Genomic DNA, 15,376 nt, shown 5'->3' with positions numbered 1-15,376 from the left:
CACCCAGGTTCGATCCTCAAGCAGTTGCCATACGCACCACCACACAGGTTCCATAAAACGCTGTTTAAATCGTTATTGCCTTATTTATAGCCTGACTAGGCATCAGCTTTCTTATGAATTTCTCATTAGCATTTCGTGATAGTAAAAATGATTATGTCAGAAACTTGAATGGTAGAAATGGAAATGAGAATAATAGTAGTAGAAAAGTTTGGAATTTTGATGGGACTATCGCTTACAGAGGTCCCAATGAGAACTCATATTTATGGTGAATGTTTCTCAGATTGTTTTGATACATTTAGATCCGTATGGCTAGACAGAGGGAATTTCAAAAAGATAACGCTTTTGGTGGTGATACTTTCCTCTCCAGGGCTGCTTAGAGGTGGCAGAACACCACTTGCCGGTTCCAAAACTGTCACTGATAGAACATTCTCTCCTGTTTGAAAGCACAACTTGCATGAAAAGGTTCGCCAGCACTGCTTCTAGCCATTATACACTACTTTTATATGCATTCAGATTAAAACATGGTTGGTTGTCATAAAGGTTGACCAAACGGCCTTGTCGAACCAATCCAAAAATAATACACAAGTAAGACCGTGGCTACCAGATAACTTATTTTAATAATGTCGCTATAAAAGCCAGTAAGTCGACTTAAACAAACATGTGTATGTACACCGGACTCCGTATAAGTATATAATCTCAGTTACTTTAGCACTAACAAACGAGAAAAAAATACTTAAGAATTTTAAGTCGTTCTTACATAACACGAAAGATTTTTGTTGGGGAGAAAACTGGAATTAACTTGGATTGAAAACATTTCTTTTCTATGAGAGACACCTCTGAACATGTAGTGGCTTCAAACGAGAATTCGGAAATTTATAGATATGAGATACCTGTCAAGATAATTTGTATTTCTGTGTATCGCGTGGATATCTGTATTCAAAGATAGTCATTTGTATTTACATTCCGTTCCGACAAAATGGTAATAAATGATTGATTTCGCTTGATGACTCGTGCAAGGTTGTTCAGTTTAGCGCTTGCATTCCTTACCTGTCTAAGGCATTTAACGGGTTTTTAGAAATAGTAAATTAGTTGCAGACCCATTGATATATAATTAAGTGATAGCAACTAGATAGTCTGATAGAAAATCTACCAGTTTTGCAAGTATTTATGGCGGCTAAAAACTTCTGGATAGACGAAAATGACCGTAATAGTCACAAGTCAAGGAAGGGTGTGGTTGTCATTTCCTTTTTTTTCCGCTAAGGCAAAACAGTGGTAAACCGTACCTGTTTGGCGAATGATAGTTGATGGGTTCAATCTTTCTAGATCGTACTTATGAAGCTTCAAGTCTTGCCCATTTTAAATTTATTTTCTTCCACTATTACTTACTTTTCATCTTGCTAATTCAATCATCGGTTTGTAGTCTATTCGTTAATGCAAGTTGTTATTTAAACCTGACAGAAATCAGCGGAAATCAGTGACTTTTAAATAATAGTGGGAACCATTTTTCATGTATTGACCACAAATAAAGTTGACGCCAGAAACTATTCAACTTGATACACTGCATCAGCACATCATGCCCTACTACCCTATCCCCTACATATATTTGGTAGAAGATATGAAGTTACCCTGAAGCGTAGAGAGAACTGGTAAGTCCCAGAGAAAAGCGTGGTGGAATATACGGAAGTCTTCTACACCAATGGCTCAAAAACAGAACATGGTTCTGGAGCTAAAGTTCATGCGATCTTAAGGGCGGTAAACTGGGTCATTGACGATCGGTTAAAGGGCAGGCGCATCGCAATCTACAGTAATAGCCAAGTTGCATTGAGGGCGTTGAGTAGTTCTTTGATCAGCTCGAAAATCGTTCAAGAATCCAGAAACCGTTTGAACTCTATCTCTAGATTCAATACGGTGGTCACTCTGGCGTAGAGGGAAATGCAATCTCGGATGCTTTAGCGAAAGAGGGGTCAATCTCCCCTGTACCGGGACCGGGACCAGCAATTGGAGTATCAGTACCATGGGCTAAGGCTGCCTTCATGGGGACAAGTTTCCCACAATGAAAGGGCCTAAATGTTGATAAACACGCCAAACTTTTACTGCCAGAAGCGACCATGCGTACTGCAAAATTTATCCTGTCGAAAAGCAGGAGGACTTGCAGGAGTATTGTAGGGAATCTGACAGGCTATAAGTCACTAGCTGGACATATGTTCAGAATAGAAATTATTCAAGATGATACGTGTTCCTCCTGTAATGAAGAAGCGGAATCCATGGAGCAGTTCCTATGTGAACGCCGCGCCTATGGACACATCAGATATCAGATCTTTGGTGCCGATGTTCTTCAGTTGCGACAGGTAGCATCGTATCCTCTAATGGAAATCCTGCGCTACGGTAACGAATCCGGGATATTCCATTAGATGGGGGTGTCAAGTACAATGGGGCAATACGGTCTGAGTGCTCAGAACATATAGCTTCTCCCCCACCATATACACACACACCTTGAATTGACTTCGTATTCAGTTTTGGAACCTAAGATTCTTTAGCCAAACTTAATAATTTAAGCGATAATATGAATGCAGAATTTTCAAAAAATTGAGTCGATTATTGTAGTTTAAAAAAATGTTCTAAAATAAGGGAAAAAAGTTTGGTATCTATAAAAAAATCCTTTGTTTGACGATCTTTCCCAAGTGCAATAAAATGCTCAGGAAGGACTACCTACGGAAGGTATGCTGATATATGGTACGGTTTCTAAAGTTCCTTTGTTTTATTTTAATAATTAGATTTATATTTTAGTATTTGCGCACAGTTCCAGTCAACTGAAGACTAGAAAAGACGGCATATTGATGAAAGGGCCAGTTAGTTCCAGAAATACAACATTTATGAGTTAATATAAAAAAAAATAGCCACTAATGGAAAATTCGGTTCGAACAATCATTTTTTCGTTTAAAATAAAGATTTTTTGTGTAAGACTCTTTTTATCAATTGTTTGAACTGTTATATGGCCCCTGTACACTCGTTTGTGGAATAGAGGGCATTCAAACGGCCTCTGTTGTTGTTGTTATTCTTCTCCCTATTTTATTTGAAATGAGACTCTGGTTCAATTTCAGTAGTATAGCATTTTTATCGAATGTAGCCATTTCGGGTATCAGATAAAATGTCTTCCAAGCATGTCTTAATTTTTACAGTCATTATACATGGGGACTTCAGGAAACTATTTGAAATAGTACCAATACAGCGGCTGTTTCGAGACCCAAGATATGTCACAAAATAACCCCTTGTGTATAGTATGTATTAAAATTTAAAATAATTTTACAGCCACAATGTTCCGACTATATAAAAGGAAAAATAGGAGTGATACAAAAGGAAGTTAGCACAAACTAAACGAATTTCGCTTCGTGATGCTGCAGAAAAATGTGGTCTTCATTCATACAAGAAAAATTTGGACAGCAAAAGATAGAAACAGCAGGAAAATGTATTTCCAAATCATGATTCTCCTTTGTCGACTTTTAGCTTCCCAGTATAGATGCGTGAAACATTACTTTAGCGGGTGACGCGATACCACATCACTTTTGTGAATAGTGATATCACCATGTTTAATAGCAATAGAGCGTATAAGTAGAGGTATATGTGATGCAGAAAAATTTAGAGCAATCATCTCTTTCATTACACTTACCCGGGGAAGTACTTGAGAAGTAAAGCGCTGAAGATGCTTGTGTTGCTGAATTAGAAGGAATGTAAATTGTGACATTTTTTCCGTATTTTGAATTTTGGATAATTCGAAGTTTCTCGTTGGTATCTTCGATTTCAAATTAATCAAAATAAAAAAGGGATCATTTGCCACTGATATTTCAAGCTAATATCAATAAACATCACCTTTCATTACAAAATATTACCTACCGCAATTTAACCTGAATTTATCACATTAGTGGCGTAAATGTACGGCATATACGGCACGTATACGTACATATACGGCTCATAAAAGAGGAAAACGTAAGGATCCTGTATATTATAGTAAGTAGTCCTGTATATTATAGTAATCCTGTATATTGTCATTTGGAAAAAAAAGAGAATCATAATACTTGCGAGCCAGTATAATACTAATAGATTCGCCACCGCCACTTGTTTAAGGAAGAACGGTCTGATGTATAGAACGAAAAATTACATATCACTCAGTGATATATTGTGATTTCTTATAATGCGATCTCACATTGGCGTGGACATTACAAAACATTACCTATCGCAAGATTAATATCATCATCACTTCTCTTCTGGGTGGTGATCTTGTGTTGTTAAGTGATGTCGTGATGTTTGGTAATATTTGGAGCGCGTTCGGTGATGATAATTTGATATTATTTTTCAGTAACCACTTTTGATCTTCGTAAATTCGTATTCGAACCGGGGGCAACTCAAAAATAGTAAACCCTTTAACTATAATATACTGGGAGCAGATGGTGTATAACCATATTGAATATGACATTCACAATTTTGTCAGAGGATTACATTTCCCATGTAGTAATTTGGAAGTGGAGTTATAAGGCACTTCAGCATGTAACATATGGGACTATGATGAAACTAGTACGACAAAGAACGAGTATTCCGAACTTACTTCTTTCATGGTGTGAGCCGAAGATCAATTAGCTCTACTTTATATTAATCACAAATGTCTAAAATTATAAAATGCGTATATTGGACATGAGCTTCCGCACGTCCGGTATGATAGCATGGTTTCAGGATTTATCAGTCTGTTACTACCAATATTAAAGCCACAAGAAAAGCACGTGGCCAACAATTGAGGATCTGCCTATCTTAACGTATGTATATCCTTTTAGCTGTTATCCTATTTCCTACTAATCAATATACATATCTACGGGATATAGACCCTCCACCTCTGCCTACATATTTTTATTTGATCATTTTTTTACTTTAGTATTTGCTTTTTTTCTGTGTTCCCTTGAGTTTTGAATCGAATTATGACAATATCTGGCATTATGATTGATGATGATAACAATATCTGGCATTATGATTTTAACTTGAAGATCCCTTTTTCCTCATCCTCTTAATTCCTACTAAAGTTTTGTTATGAGTAATGCTATTTCCATATACCAAAGGACCACGTCGTGATTACATCAAAGACGAAAAGAAGGTATCAGATAGGAAAATAGTTACTAACCTATTAGAAAGGGTTCAAATGTAAGCGCGGTCAGATCATTCGGATCCGACAACATTGGGGTTATAGGTCTTGAATTGAGTATCGCCTCTAGCTCCACTGTGAATGTTTCCAATTCCTCATATATTACTTTAAAAAAAGCAGTGCACTTAGAAGTATTTAACAACCAAACGACCAATGTATTTAACACCGCACTAAAATGCTTGGTATTCCGAGAACAATGCGAACTTTAAAGTACTTCAACCAGCGATATATTCGAAAGAAATCGAAAATTTTGTATATTACAGGGAACTAGATTTCATTTCATTCCATCAAGGTCTACGGCCTTAAGCAGACCATGGGAGGCAACGGAGAAATTGACCACTATAAAATCAGAGCTCGGGAAACAAACTAGAATAGCTGATCAACTTCAAGGAAGACCTAGTTTCTCGAAAGACAAGAGATTAAGATTGGCAGAAGTGTACAGGTCCAAATTTGGCCCACACTAGGAATAGATAAGTCCACTTTAAGCAACTCCGGGCAATTGAGAGGTCCTTGGCATGGTCATGAACTTGAGTTCCGGTTTCTTATGGATTTTCGGGTCTCAAGTAACATCTTGTCAAACGACTTGAACAAAATTCCCCAAACACTGCGCGTACAACCGATCGATCAAGGGACTCGAAAACCTCGATTCAGAGTAAACTTCTCAATATAAGCCAGCTTCTGCTCTATCATAGATTACAATATATAAACCATCAGAATTCGTTGATATCGCATCATGGCCTATTCCACAGAATGTTCCCTTGCGGAATTCTAGATTCAAGCTGATATTCTCATTGGAGGTGAAAATTATCTGCCTTTCTATTGTATTTGGGTGGATAGTCTCCGGTCGAGAAGCGAACTGTGAAACCCCAAATTATGTTGTAGTTATGGTTATGGAGAACTTCAAAAGGTACAATAGTTTGAGAAATTCGATGAAGTGGAGCCAAAGTCGAACCATTCACAGCGAGAAGAAATCTGTAAAGAACGCCGACGGCAAGAATACAACATAAACATCTAAACCGGAAGTTTAGAATCCAGCATGAACTAGGAAGAACCACTGAAACAACAGTATACTGACTGATAAAGTACTGTTAGCTGGAAGGGGTCGATATCCAACAGATTCCTATGCCAAACTTGCCTATAAAATGCCTGAGAAAGATAGGAACACAACATTTTGGGCCAAATCTCGCGTGATTCTAAAAACTTTAAACACGCTTCCTCTTGGTGACATAAACTTAAAATTTTGGAAAGAAATATTCCTTAGTAAGGATTGAAAACCTAAAATCTATCATCAGCATTGAGCATTGCGAAATTTGCCGAAACAACATCCGAATGTGATCAGGAGCCAAATCCACCGACCTTCCAGATCAGTTTTACAGTCTATAACTGGGAAAAGGGCTATTGCGGGTATTGAGAAAGGCATAGTTCGTTCATTGTCCAATGGACAGCTTCGAAAACTAGACAAGCATTACCAACAATTTTCAAAATTGTGGACAGTTCACCACTGATTATAGTTCATCATTCTGACAATTGCATTATGATTTTCTCCGGATTATAATCCTTTATTGGTAGCAACAGGAGCCAACGTAGCTGTTGAGAGCGAGGTCAATTTCTCCTCTGAATTCGAGTCAGTGATTTTGCTCCTGCTAAAGTTCCTTTCTACTTGATTTCGAATAATGTTGGTTACTTATTATAATTACCATGCGAAATGGACAAGATAGGTTGTGCTTATTGTTGACAAATATAAAAGTCGGCAACTAATGATGAGAAAAGATACCTCGAGTGCAAATCGCATTGCTGCGCGAAGACCAAAAAGATAGAGCTGTCGTGCACTTTTTCTGAATGTTTATTAAAGAAGTTAAGCAATCGCCTGCCAAAAGCAAAAGCGGGCATTAACGCTAGCTTCCTCCGACAACAGCCTGAAATTTTTAGCGGACTCACAACAGCAATTCTTGCCTATAGCTAGCGTTCAGATGCGGCAATATATAAATACATAAATATTTCGCGATTGCTTTAACCGAACCGCTAGGTGCATTTGCTGGCCCATCAGCATGGGCATATATAATGGCGGAAACATATAATCTATCGGACAAACAAATAAACGAAAAGGGTAATGTTCAGTTTAATGTATGAATATTCATGCAATTAAATAATGTTTAAACTGGTTTTACTATTTTGGAGAATTGAGAGCGAGAGGATATTGTGATAGAAATTTCACAAAATAATTTTAATTTAAAATGCGTCAATGTTTTTATGTACTGTGAAGTGGAAATAGGATTTAGAAATTTGAAAGAATGACAATGAAGGTACTAGGTGCAGATAGGAAGAAAACGAAAAATGCCGCCTAGAAACAAACATTAGCTCGGTGCAGGACAAAGGCGAAACGAAATAGCTTGTATGGCGTGAAAGCAGGAATACTATAGCTTGCGGATATTCCCAAGCAGATAACAGCAGGAATGGCGAACATGTGAATCCTGAAATAACTTCGGCATCGCAAGCTTCGATCATGTCAAGGTCGCCAAATATTTTGTACGGACACAGGCATTTCTTTGTAGTGTTAGTTTATTAGCATTTGCGAATGCAAATACTACAAAATTCGACGTAGTTCAGTACTTGGGTGTAACTTTTTGCGATATTACTAACTCGTAAGGAAGTCCAATGCTTCCAGTCCCACTAGGGGAAAAAAATGAAAAAATGATCACTGAAAAGTGACTAATTTATTTTATGTTAAATTAATCTGCATATGCAAATCGTACCCAATCCAAATCGCCTACAACAACAAATAATCAACTTCAATTCCTGACGACTTTTCGTCCTCTATAGTTCTAAGTGTTCGCCAATTATTCAAGAAAATGAACATCGCCCGCTGAATGTTGCATTGGATGGCGTTGTTGCATTGGCGGAAGGATGTCGTCGATCGATATGGGGTTGCATCCATTGTAGATAAATTGCGAAAGGCGTTTTTAGTTGTGTGGTGTCATGTAATACGTAATCATCTGCTAAAATTGGCCTGAGCATCGAAGTTGATGCGAAACGACTAGAAACCGACCGAAACAACGATCGTTTGATGCACCAGATTGTGGTTTGAGAGCCAGAGAGCCAACTCTACCCGGACCAAACTTGTGAGCGAGAAAGTTACGCATTTGAGCCAGATGGGCCGATCTCGGAGATGCTGATGGTGGTTTCCAAATTAGCGGTCCTATGTCCTTAGATGTGGTCAACCTCAACTGGCTATTGATCATATAAATATCATAATTTTACATTATAATAATAATAAAAATTTATGAAAACTTGAAAGCTCAACGCAGTAAATAATTGACCTCACAGTGTATTTCAAAAAGCTGAATAAAAGTTGGCCATCGATTTGACCTTCCACTTCAGTGGTACCTGATTCGAGAAGAGAAGAAGCTATGAAAAGTTTTGTCAAACTTTTGAAAGCAATTAAAGTAATATTGTTGTAATAAAAGCTACTACAGGTAAGCTATAACGTTGAACAGATTTTCAAAGATAAATCCTACACTGATTCCAGTTGTTTCATTCACCCATTTAACTTCCGCGTTCCATTTGCTATACAATAAGATTATTCTTACTTGCGGTTGATGATATGCATCAGCCTTTTAATAATATTCGAAAAGTCACTCAACTAATCAAAATTTCCTCAAAATGAAGTGCATGATGTAATATCAAAAATGAATAAATATACTCAGTTCCCGGTTAATTTTAGACATTGTATCACGTACATCAACAATCAACATCGCTATTGTCATCATTGTTGTTTTATTTTGTCTCATTGTTTTTCTTTTGTGAGTCCGCAAAAGTCACATACAATTCTGAAAGTTTTATATTTTGGAAGAAACAAACCATTTTCAATAAGACTAAAGCATCGTCATAATATTTGAGATTCAAGTAGTCCCACTGCTTTTGATCTGCTGTAGTCGTAAAACAACCAACGATTAATGAAGTTAACTGAAAATTAGTAACTACGTCAACTTTAATATAAATATCTTTTTTCACTGTATAGAAACATAATTCTAAATCTCCTACACTTTCTTCACGTCCGCAAGGAAGATTCAATTTCGTGACGCGAATAAATTACAAAAGTGTTTAGGAATTATTGCAGCAAAGTAAATGTAAATGTCGACTAGGAACCATTAAAAGAAAGACAGAGTTTATTGGCGTTAATGGGAAATTAAGGGGACGACAATAATTATGGTGTTGAAGGTGGCTGAATTTCGCTCAGTCCGCTCAATCCGTAAGGTAGTCTCATATGTGACAGGGAATGAATAGTCATCGATTAGTTAAAACATCAAACAGAACTGAAATCTGGATTTTGAAGTAGAGATTATGTTGTTAATCCTATGATATATTTGACAAGATCGTCTGGCAAAACCACTCGAAAGATCTTTTAATATTTATTAATTCGCAGATTGTAATTTATAAACAGAGGACAACGAATTATATGCGACCACCCTAGGAAAGTGTTCCGAAATTCTACAGAATTCTGTAGGATGGAAAACTAGTTTAGTCATGTTTCCCTGAAGTCAGAGATCTTCCTTAATGCCCTCTCAAAAACTACAAGCTCCGGTAAATAGCAGTTCCTTAAAATATCTCAGTCATGAGTTCAACACTCTAGACAGAATTTCAGGGTTTTCCATTTAATTCTTCAATAAAAAAACTATTTGCATTCAGGGATTCAGAAAATCTATCTAATGTCCAATATGTCTTTTACGTCAAACTATGTTACCAATGACGTGATCCTAATATCGCACGTCAGCATCCAACCCCATTTTTCCCTGCCATTTCAACTTCATTTTTCAATCTCGAAGCGACGAATTGTCACATCAAAAACAAACTTTTGTGTATCATATCAAAAAATAGCAAATTAATTACAACTTGCTATTTCTCACCGCCCCAGACAAGGAAGAGAACACCCGAAATCATAAAATCTAACATTTAATCCGATGACTTGGCAACGATACTGCCATGTTTCATTTTGCACCGTCGATATTATTCGGGAGGATCAGGTGGAATTCGCTGCCAAAATGCCTCTTCATCCAATAAATTTTCCTGTCCGTCAGAGAAAATGTGAAAGCCGCGGAAAACGAACAAGCCGCCATACAAATTGTACAAAAATATTGAACCAATGAACGGACGAACCAACGTACGTATTTCGCGTACGATACAGACTCGCCCAAAATTCTGCTTAATGGCGTGAGCAGTCAGTCTGTTTTTGAAAATGAATTGAATTTTCCTCGTTCGAGCTATTTTTACGCGGGCAGATATTAATTTTAGAAAATTTTCTTTGTTTTTCAGCTTGAAAGTTTATTTTTGATGAGCCGCCGGCGAATTCTTTTGTTTACGGCATGTTGTTGTCGCTTTTGAACAGGTTTTCCCTGAATTATCAGTTTCCCATTTGCATTTAGTAACTTTGTGAAAGGCGCAGTCATTGCGTGACGATTATCACAAAAAATGTTTTTGAATCTTTTGTTTTTCCTCACCTTGACATTTCAACAATTAAAAGTTACATCTACACGCAGCGACCACGCAATTGGAAGCTCACCGTGGCAGCTCGAAAATTAGAAAAGAAAAATTTTGGACAATGGTGTTTTATTCTTTATTTTCAATGTCTCGCCATTCACTTAAATAAAGTATTGCTGGTCGTATCCACTGCGTCGACCCTTGTTTGCACTCTGGATCATATTAACAAATGACGAAGTTTCATCAACGATCACAATGCGGTGGCAAATTTCATTCAAATTACTCTGACACAACTCTCCAATCGTCGTTGCTTGTCGAGCGATGTGAGCATTCGCAGTACCCAAAATGTACTAATTTTTCTCGTTCTTTGCTAATCTGCAGTTTTTTTCACTATCCATATTGTTGCCTTTCGCCCCTTGGTCGGGTATAGCGCGTCAACCACACCAACGCGCCATCGCTCACGGTTACCTGAAAAGCGCTCCAGCTTCCTCATGACTTCACAAGACGCTCACATTCGTCCCCTAATAATTTGCGCCAAGTGCCCATGGGGCGACGCACTCGTCGGCCATCTTTGGAGAGTGGGTTCCACTTCGTGGCGTAGCCCGCAATGCAATTGTTGCCCCTCCTTAATGTGTGACCTATCCACTGCCACTTTCCCTTTCCTATAACATCGCATACGAGTGTTCGTTTGAGATGTCCATATAGCACCACAGAAAGGATACTAACATAGAACAGTCTCGAGTTGATTTTAGTCTTGAGACGATTGCATTTCCAGATTTCAAAGAGGGGCGCCAAAGCAATATATATACAAATTTATCGACGCTTTCGATGATGCTCTGGCCATTAATGCAGATAGGGAGAGTGACCTTGGTTTTTTGGTGTTTATTTTCAGTCCAACTCTATTTGCCTCTGTTCCCAAATCCAGCGCCATTTGACCAAGGCCCATGACCCGGTTAGAGAACAAACTGATGTCATCAGCGTAGTCGTAGTGTTTGAGGAAAGATGTCATGGTCCACTGAATTCCTCCACGTCGTCAGGACAGGGCAACATAAAGAACGACACCGATATCAAGAAAAAATAATATCGGTGACAGGATGTATCCCTGGCGGACACCGCTTTCAAGCTTAAAATCCAAATATCCCTCCAATTGTCGCACTCAAAACGGGTGCCGCTTTTTCCAATGTTAACTATCATCCCCTTCTTCCAATCTGCCAAGATTTTGCGTACGAATGGAAGCAGCAATTGCAGGTGCAGCGATAAATAACTTTGCGGGGTGACCGTTAAGCCCAGCGGCTTTATTTCGCTTCTGTGCATTGATGGCCGAAATTATTTCTCTTCTGCTTGGAGGCACAGTCCATATCCGCATATTACGGTGACTAGTCATTTCATCCACAAGAGGAGAAACCTCACCGAATATGATACGGTTAAGAATCATGGAGAAGTGTTTTTTCCACCTCTTCAGCTGTTTGCGATTGTGTATGAGAAGTCGGCCGTTGACGTCCTGCACAGGACATTCGAAAGATTTGTGACCACATGCGGTATGCAGTTCTGAAATCATTGCGATCTGCGCTTCCCTGACCAGGGCAATAACAAATTCTTTCTTGTCATGGCGTACACTACACTGTACTTCTCGGGATTTTGATCGATTTCGGAGTTTGAGTGCATCAAGCCCATCACTTGAAGCGGTCAGTAGAGCCTTCAAACCCTTCCACTCTATGATCCGCTACCACGATTTCGCAGTCAGCTAGATCTTATAAGGCCATTTCGGGATGTGGCTGACAACCTGTGTAGCAGTCGCATTTTTGATGGCCGTCAAATGGTCATTGATATTTTTAGGCAGGTTACTCAGTATATCTGTCCGATCAGCAAAATAGCTCTCTCACTCTCGAGCGATAGCTAGGTCATACAAGCGGTTGATGTTGAACTTAGGGGATTGTAACTCCCCAACCCTGTGAGAAGTGGCGTGACCGACCACTATATAGTGATTTCTTTCGAGGCCGATGTCTGTTTCTCTCTTGTTACGAACATCCAGAAGACAACTCCTAAATCTACTACTGATCCCGAGGTGGTCGACGGTATGTTGGAACGCAACTGGCTTTATGGCAGCTTCTGCGCTGGACAATGTGCCACCAATGAAGAGGCGGTGGAAGTTGCAGAAATCCACGATTCTCCCACCAGTACCGTTGTCGTCACCAAGGCCATGTTTTTCCATCACATGTCTAAGCATGTGTAGGTGTTGTCAAATTCCATCTTGGCATTCAGATCGCCCGTCTGCATTTAATTGCTCGTAGAAAGCATCATTCTCCACCATATCGGAAGTCTCAGTTAGTGCTTAGCATTTTACAATTGTGATGCTCCTTAACCTGGACCGACATCTTGCAATCAAAAGTCTGTCAGAGATCGGTTTCCAGGTCAAGAGAACGCGCGTTGCGGTAGAAATCAGAAGCAATCTGACACCGGATTCGCGTCTGCTACCACTTCCAAAGTACAAAAGTACATTGCCTCAAGAGGGAAATGAATACTCTCGAGAATCACACCATGTTACTTCGCTTAGGCCTAGAATGGCCAGGTTTTATCGGTCGAATTGCCGCTCAAGCTGGAGCATTCTGAGGAAATTCGCTACCGTTGTCGAGGAGCATGCGCACATTCCAGAAGCCAATCATTGACCGTTTCTAGAATAGCGTTTGCAGATTGTAACTTAAACTTCAATGCCAGCGTAACACGTGAAAATTACGGGAGTTGAAATTTTAAAGATCGGATCCATACTAAGATGCTCCGAAGGAAATATTTTGTGATGGACCTTTCGGTCCGAATCAGTGCTGTCATCAATGGACGGACGGCGAATTCTGGAAGATTTCCTGGCGAGCTTCCATCAATAGGTTCATTCGTTCGAAATGGTTGTCGCTATCATTCAACATCTAATTGCCCATGAAATGTCGCAAAGGTGAACATCGCGAGATTCGTCGAAGTCCTTGGATCAGACGGACCCTTGGGAGCGTGGTGGCTCTGCAGCTGGTACTGTTGTCAATTCAACTATGTTCTTGGTAACAACAGCCTGCAGGGCTTCTATGCCCCGGCGGCACTCGACCGTAGTAAGCCTTCTACGTATTGTTGGGCGACGGAAATTGCCGACCTGCTACAAAGTTTGAACGACCAGGAGGAGACATGCACTACAATTGAAGGGTAGAGATCAGTTAAAAGGACACTACGTAGTGAGAATAGAAAAGGCATAGCTTGATGTTGGCAGGAGTTAGTCGACGAGGTGGATGGGCATCCATGGGGACTCAGTTATAAGTGTTCCCTTATTGCAGAACAAATGGGCCGAATCGTGCGGACAGTATTGCCTACGGATACCATTCGGGCTGATTACCAAATCGTGGAAGGCACCGCAAATTTCCCATTTTTTTACCATGAAAGAATTGGAAAAGTCCCTTCTATGAAAAATAAGGAACTGCCGTTTGCATACTGGCCACCCTGTATGCTTGACACTCCTTGAAGCGATACGTGCTCTCGGAAAATGCTATATATGGTATATATGTATGATAGTTAAAGTCTATCGGAGCTCCCTCGAGGAGTGATTTGCTCCAGTTATTGTTGTATTTCGGTTTTAGAAATGAAACGATTAGGGCCCGAAGAACGGGACTGGAGATATTACAGATTTCACCTAATATTATTTGCAGATATGTAGACACGTACAGCTGAGTAGACAGTAGGACAAACTTTGTTAGCAAAAATACGTTCTTAATACTTACACAAAATATGTATCTTCATAAGGAGTTATCTGGAAAAGAAAAAACAAAATTAGTGGCTTATAACATATATGTACGTATTGCGTATTAAAGACTACCGTGGAACTACTGAAGATCATAGTTTCATATAGATATAACTAGAAGTAGCTCGCAGCATAAATATGGCGATCTCATCCCCTTGTTTCCCACGCCAGGAGAAAATCTGCACCTCACCAGATGGGACGGCGTTCAGCCAGATTGTTGTGAGAAACGAGCTACATCTATCATTCGTTACGTTCGTTCATATCGCGGATTAATTGCGACAGTGACCACAATTTCGTTAAATTCCGATACCGATTCGGGATGGCAAATATTGGGAGTGGGCGGGCTCCGCCCAGCAATCAGGTTTATATTGAAAAGCTGCAGAACGAAGAAGTGGTATCGAAATATGTCCGTACGTTAGAAGAATGACTGCAAGTGGAGTCAGTTACCAAGACGGTTGCAGATAAAACCATCAGAGAAGAACTTCGACGCAAAAGAAGTAAATTGTTTGACCAAACAGAACCCATAAAACAAGTCGGGAAACCGGAAACCAAACACTTCAGGTATAAGAGGTTTTGTATATTGTCTATATAAGCATATTTTAATGGGTATTGTCCCATAGCTCGTAATGCATATGCATTTAGTTTATAAGATCATTCACTTTAGTATGATACCCATTCCAAACCTTAGAATGTAAGGAATTTTAACAAAAATGACAACTTTGGCCTATTATAACTCTGTTAGTAATAGTGCGATTTCCACCAAACTCGGCAATATCATACTTTATAGTATAGCATATATTATTGCGCATCTATTGATGATTCTAGGATAAACTTAAGAAGAGTTGCCAGTCAATTTCTAAAAAAATACTTAGAAGATAATTATTATTATTAATTTTATTTAAACCGGTATTGGTATGGAGTGTATTTTTAGGCCTAGATACCAT

The 15,376-nt window shown here is 39.1% G+C and overlaps 1 protein-coding gene across 1 annotated transcript in view; it reads right to left on the bottom strand.

Annotated features, from left to right (window-relative positions):
* Positions 1–15,376, bottom strand: part of LOC119656731 (ataxin-1) — a 217,510-nt gene that overhangs the window by 151,865 nt on the left and 50,269 nt on the right. Inside the window, exon 2 of the mRNA XM_038063268.1 lies at positions 14,413–14,441. The gene's annotated coding sequence lies outside the window, so the exon portion shown is untranslated. The remainder of the gene's footprint in view (positions 1–14,412; positions 14,442–15,376) is intronic.

The sequence above is a fragment of the Hermetia illucens genome, chromosome 5 (genome assembly GCF_905115235.1).
Source record: "Hermetia illucens chromosome 5, iHerIll2.2.curated.20191125, whole genome shotgun sequence".
NCBI classification, from domain to species: Eukaryota; Metazoa; Arthropoda; class Insecta; order Diptera; family Stratiomyidae; genus Hermetia; species Hermetia illucens.
This window is presented reverse-complemented; position numbering and strand designations above follow the sequence as displayed.